Below are 6,799 nucleotides of genomic sequence, written 5' to 3'. Positions count from 1 at the left end.
TTTATAGCTTGCTGTAGATTGTTCATACCTTGCTCCAAAGTTGCTAAATGCTGTTGCTGTCAGCCTGTTAACATGAAGTTCAGTTTTGCCATGTGATTTCCTAGTGATCCATGCACCGTATGATCTTGCTCTAGCCATTCTGAGCTTCATAATCATGTCTTCTTGCTATTGGTTGCCTTGTCATGCCATGTATTGCTCTGTGGTGAGTGGTACAAGCTCATCAACATGCCTACTTATCGTTGTTTCTGCCATGTATGAATCTGTCATATAACTTGCCATGTTTACATGGATGCCATCATTTCTTCTGATCCTTTTTGGCTCTTGGTCAGTAAGGGACTTTTTTTCTATGCAATTAGTAGGTTCATGCCATGCCTTTGCTTGCCATGATAAGTTCCTGTAACATGTTGTTTGATAGCTCTAAACATTGCAACCTGATGTTATTTCTGCTAAAGTATGAAACCGTTATTATTTGTAATCTTGCCATGTGTGTTTGAGCATGTTCTAGTGATTTCTGGAGATAGCTCAGTGTTCATGTTTTGTTATGCTTTACCTGTACATCATGACCATGCCTTTTGTTTTCATGTTGGGGTGCTGCAGCCTGTTGTTTTGATGCTTGCAAGATGCCTAGTTGCTGTTATGGACAGATTGTTGCTATATCATGTTTGGAGTGTATGTGTTGAACCGTTGATCCGTTTTGAGTGTGCTCTATATGAAACTTGCTTGTTTTTGCATGTAGCTTCATATTATCATGTTGCATCCTTGTTTTGAGGTGTTTGCTTGATGTTTGAATGCCTTTTGCATCAATTCCATGCTTAACTTGTTTTGCTCATATCTTCTAGGCCGTAGCTCCGAATTAAATGAACTTTATATGTAACTTGACTAGAATCTCGTGTAGATCATCTTGGTGCATCTTAACTTGCTGTTTAACAACTTGAACATAAGGTTTATTCAGATCTGGACCAATTTCGAAATTTGCATATGAGGACTTACCGGAATTGTTATATGTTGTTCCCGGCCTCATTTAAACTTGCTTCGATGTGTTACTCTTGTTTGCATCGTCTCTTGCCATGAGTAGCTTCATGTAGCTTTGTCATGCATCATGCTTGTTGTGCATCATGTCTTGTTCATGTGTGGTGTGTTTACCATGTTGTGTGCTTCTTCTCGATAGTTCCCGTTTCGTTGCGATCGTGAGGATTCGTTCGTCTACGCTTGGTTCGTCTTCGTGGCTTCATCTTCTTCATGGACTCGTTCTTCTTCTTAGCGAGATTTCAGGCAAGATGACCGTTACCCTAGATCTCACTACTATCATTGCTATGCTAGTTGCTTCGTTCTATCGCTATGCTGCGCTACCTATCTTTTGCTCATCAAGCCTCCCAGATTGCCATGAACCTCTAACCTTTGACACCCTTCCTAGCAAACCGTTGCTTGGCTATGTTACCGCTTTGCTCAGCCCTCTTATAGCGTTGCTAGTTGCAGGTGAAGTTGAAGATTGCTCCATGGTGGACAGGATTTTGGTTGGGATATCACAATATCTCTTATATTATTAATGCATCTATATACTTGGTAAAGGGTGGAAGACTCGACCTTTCGCCTGGTGTTTTGTTCCACTCTTGCCGCCCTAGTTTCCGTCATACCGGTGTTATGTTCCCGAATTTTGCGTTCCTTACGCGGTTGGGTGATTTATGGGACCCCCTTGACAGTTCGCTTTGAATAAAACTCCTCCAGCAAGGCCCAACCTTGGCTTTACCATTTGCCTCACCTAGCCCTTTTTCCCTTGGGAGTCGCTCTCTCAAGGGTCATCTTTATTTTACCCTCCCGGGCCAGTGCTTGTCTAAGTGTTGGTCCAAACCGAGCGATGTCCGGCGCCCCCTGGGCAACCAGGGTCTATGCCAACCCGTCGTCTTGCTCATCTGGTGTGCCCTGAGAATGAGATATGTGCAGCTCCTATCGGGATTTGTCGGCACATCCGGGCGGCTTTGCTGGTCTTGTTTTACCATTGTCGAAATGTCTTGTAAACTGGGATTCCGAGTCTGATCGGGTCTTCCTGGGAGAAGGTATATCCTTCATTGATCGCAAGAGCTTATCATGGGCTAAGTTGGGACACCCCTGCAGGGTATAAAATTTCGAAAGCCGTGCCTGTAGTTATTGGCAGATGGGAATTTGTTAATGTCTGGTTGTAGATAACTTGACACCAGATCCGAATTAAAACGCATCAACCGCGTGTGTAGCCGTGATGGTCTCTGGCGGAGTCCGGGAAGTGAACACGGTTTCTGGGTTATGTTTGACGTAAGTAGGAGTTCAGGATCACTTCTTGATCATTGCTAGTTTCAGGACCGTTCCTTTTGCTCTCTTCTCGCTCTTATTTGCGTATGTTAGCCACCATATCATGCTTAGTCGCTGCTGCAGCCTCACCACTTATCCTTTCCTTACCCATTAAGCTTTGCTAGTCTTGGTACCCATGGTAATGGGATTGCTGAGTCCTCGTGGCTCACAGATTACTACAACAACAGTTGCAGGTACAGGTTATGCGATGATCATGACGCGAGAGCGATGCTAGCTTGTTTTGGAGTTTCGTCTTCTACTTCTTGTTTGATCAGGGGATAGGTTCCAGGTCGACAGCCTGGGCTAGTAGGGTGGATGTCATTCAAGTTTCTGTTTGTGTTTCATCCATAGTCGGATGATGCTTTTATGTATTGTGATGTTGTATTCGTGTGGCGTTGTATGCCTTATGTATGTATCCCCATTCTATTATGTAATGTTGATGTAATGATATCCACCTTGCAAAAGCGTTTCAATATGTGGGTCTATCCTTGGTGGGACCTTCGAGTTCCTTTTGGATAGGGTCGCATATTGGGTGTGACAAATTAGCCCGGTCCAATTCGGTGTTTTACGTGGGCCGAGCCCTACAATTCAACCTATTTAATGTATTTTTTACTATGCTTTTATTAGCTACATGGGCCTGGCCCAACAATTCAGCCTTATTAATTTCTTTGCGTGGCCCTTTTAACATCAGATTTTATTTTTGATCATGTATTTTTCTGGGCCATTTCTTTGTTGGGCCTCTCATGTTTTTCCCTCAAAAATAATTGTCCAATATAACTTGGGCCTAGCCCAGTTCCGAAAAAATTGATCCAATCCAAAAATATAGTATGCCATTGACATTACAACACATTACACTACAAGCTATCTTGGGCCTAGCCCAGTTCTGATACATTTTCAAAGCAACATGCAATGTTATAATATTACAACCATTCATTCTAGCAGTACATATCTTTACATCCTAGGAATAGTAAGTGCCAAACAAAACTATTTTACGAGAGAGAAAACTAAAACATAAATTTAGATGATAAGACATAAAAGAAGTTCCTATTGTCCTCCTCCTTTACACTACAAAAAAAGACACATCCGTGACATTTTGGGCCGAACGAATTTTTTTCTATCATACATATGACACTTCTATGACGATAATTGTGACAAAACCCGGTATCATCATAGATGTGGTGGGCTCCTACTTCTATGACAAAAAATCAATACAGAAAATGGGCTTTTCGTCCTGGGCGGGCCAGAGACGCAGCTGCATGACATTCTTTGGCCCGTCCATGACGGAAAAAACCGTGGTAGAAGCGAGGGGAGGAAAATTTTGGGGAGTTGCCGGTTATGGTGGGAGGTCGGGGGCCGAGCGATGCGCGTTTGCGTGTGTGTGAGGCGTTGGCTCTAACTGAACCCGAGCGAGGCATTGGGCTCTAACTGAACCCGAGCGATTGCACTGCAGGCTACGTGTTACTGAACCCGAGCGATCGATGGCTGTTAACTGAACCCAATGGAGCGATTCCTTCGCTACTGCTGCTAACTGAAGCTGATCGATTGGATGAACAATGAGCGTTGCGCGGGGGGGGGGGGGTTGGATGAATAGTGAGCGGTACGGTGGCGTTGCCTCTGGATGAACAGGACCCCATGCTAGTTCAAAATAAGTTCGGAGGCGCATCCAGCCATGGGAGGCGGGAGCAGGCGGAGCCGACGGGGTGGTTTGGTTTGGGCGGCTGGAGGTAGAAGAAGACAAGAGATAGAAGATACACGACAGATGTTGGATGTCAATCCAACGACTGGTAGGCAGAATCGTTTTTTGACTGGCTAGTAAGTCGACACCACCTTGGATGGGCTATTTCCTCGCGGGTCCCAAATGTTAGAATCCAAATCTGTCACGGTCATGCAGCCTTTCCTATGAAAATTTACAGCCCATTTGATGTGCTAGTTCAAAATAAGTTTGTGGGTGCTGGTGGGGGCTAATCACTTGGCTTCTGTAATGCACAGTGAGCTCAAGCAGCCGGCGTGAGTGATGTTATTTCCCTTGGTTGTGATTTGTTACAATATTTCACTCTAAATTAAACGAATGGCAAGCCATTTGCCTTGTTTCAAAGAAACTATGATAGTCACAGCCGAGTTGAAAAGGGCAGGAACATCTAAGTCGAGCTTACAAACTGTACAAAAGCACGAGGGTTGATTGTTCATCAGGTTTACAAAAAAACCCAGATTGAAAAGGGCAACAACATCTAACTCCAGCACTGTTTTCGGCAGTCATAGTGAAATGGATCGGTCAGGTCCATATAATGAACATCCTGGGTCGTAAAATTTACTGGATTATGACCATAATATGTTGTAAATAGAAGCCCGACACGTTCAGAAGCTCTTTTGCCCACCTGAAACTCCTTTTTTTGCTCTTCGACATACCCATCCGTCAAAACCATGCTGTTGATAAACTTAGGCCTGATGGACAATAGTAACCTCGCATTCAGCAGGAAGAATGTGACAAATCTTGTGTTTGCACGGTTGGCTACATATCGTTCTAGCGTTATTGTCTTCAATCGGATCTCATGAGAAGTGAGAAAATCCCGATGCTTACAAATCCACCAATTGGTTATAACTTTCTTACCCTGTCCTGTTGCCTAAATAGACATGAAGATTGAAAACAGTTAAGGTCTAAAAGAAGAGTGTCGAAAGAGCAACAGCTGAACGGTTAATTCTAGTACACTATATGCGGGCTTCCAATGTGCGTGAAATTATCACCTTTGTATACAACTTCTCCAGACATGGAAAGCATTGCAGCAAGCCAATAATCTTGTTCAGATCAAAACTAATCATTTGGATATATAAGATCTTGACAGAATCCAGCACCATTGATAGGCCATCCATGGAGAAACTCTTCATTGAGCATAGAACATAATATTAGTACAAAATGTGTACTCCAAGATGATATATAACTTATGGGCAGAAATTTAAAATGCAGCTTATGGTTACAAGTGTAGATGATAATATAAAGTACCTGAAGAACTGTGGAGCCAAACACCATATTGAAATGAGCACAGAGATCATGTATTACACCCAAGGTCTCTAGTTTAGGCGCAGAGAGGATAGTTATTTGCAACGGTGAATAACTAGAATCAAGGATCAACCTTCGAAGTGAAGGGGAATCTTGGATGATGAGCTGCCTTCCGTCAAAAGAAATTCCAATTATTACAAGGTTAGGCGACTTTATTTGGAGACAACCGATTCTAACTGTGAAAACAAGCACCAAGCACTCCAGCGTAGGGCAATTGGAGTGGACGATGTTGTGCAATGAGGCCTTTGATATACGAACCCGCACAAGTGAAAGTTTCTTGAGAAATGGGAGTTGAAGGTTTAGTACCAGCTTGTCTAGTAGGTAGCACAACGCAAAGGTGGCGGTGTGGACAGAGGAGGAAAACTGCGAGATGGACATCGGTGCTGAGGGCACAAGTTCATGGCGTTCGGTATGTGGTATATGATTTCCAGGGGAATAGTAGAACTCAAGCAGTTGTAGTTATGTGAATTCAGGGGATTTCAGCCAGGAATCCACCGTGCAGGGCATGGTATGCTTGCTCAGGTAGCACGACGGGATGCAGAGGCTTTGAACGGAGCCCTGGTGGGAGGAGATGATGGCTCTGGGGATTTCAAAATCATTGAAGAGAGATAGCTGATGACAGTCGAGATTAAGGGGCACGGTGCGCCATAGAGGGCGCCACCGAATTGAGAGAACCTGGGTGCGACAGCAATCCTTGGTGGGGAGAAGCGAGATGATCTCCCCAAGGATGGCGTCCGGGAGATCGCTGATGCGGTCCACCCAAGATTCTACGGGTTCCTGGGATCCGGTGGGGGCGGGGTCGCCGCTTCTCCCCGCGCTGTCGGGTGCGGGATCTACAACAGGCGTCGCCGCTGGCGGGAGCCTCATCTTCTTGGCGCTGGGGTCAGCCGACTCCATTTTCCTCGAGGGCGTCGCGTCGCGCTCACGGATTTGAGAAGAGTAACGAATGACGAGCCTAGTTGTAGTGTGAGCGAAGAAGAAGGGGAGCTGGGGGTTTTCTGTAGGAGTGAGGAAGAAGGGGATCTGGGGGTTTCTGTAGGAGTGAGGTGAGGAATTTGGGGGTACGAGTGGAGCGAGCTGATGTGAGGTGGGTGGGAGCGAGGAGGAAGAAGAGCACCTAGGATTTTTTTGGGGGGGAGGGCGGTGTGCGGGGTGTGGGTAGCGCCTTTTGAATTGATTTTTCTATTTACTAGTGTGGACTGGCTGTTTTGTCTTGGGCCTAGAGAAACAATTACTACTAGTATAGTGGAGACTCTCTACAGCTACCCGGAAAAACAATAACTACTCGTACAGTGGAGACACTCTACCGCTTCTGGCTCCTCCTAGGTCATTGAAACGTCTCCCTCTACTGAATGCCGTTATACTTTTCTTCACCAACATGCAGGCCATGTAGCGCGCGGGCCCAAATGCCATCCACCAAAT

This window comes from Triticum aestivum, chromosome 6B (genome assembly GCF_018294505.1).
Source record: "Triticum aestivum cultivar Chinese Spring chromosome 6B, IWGSC CS RefSeq v2.1, whole genome shotgun sequence".
Classification (NCBI taxonomy): domain Eukaryota; kingdom Viridiplantae; phylum Streptophyta; class Magnoliopsida; order Poales; family Poaceae; genus Triticum; species Triticum aestivum.
Note: the sequence above shows the minus strand (reverse complement) of the source record.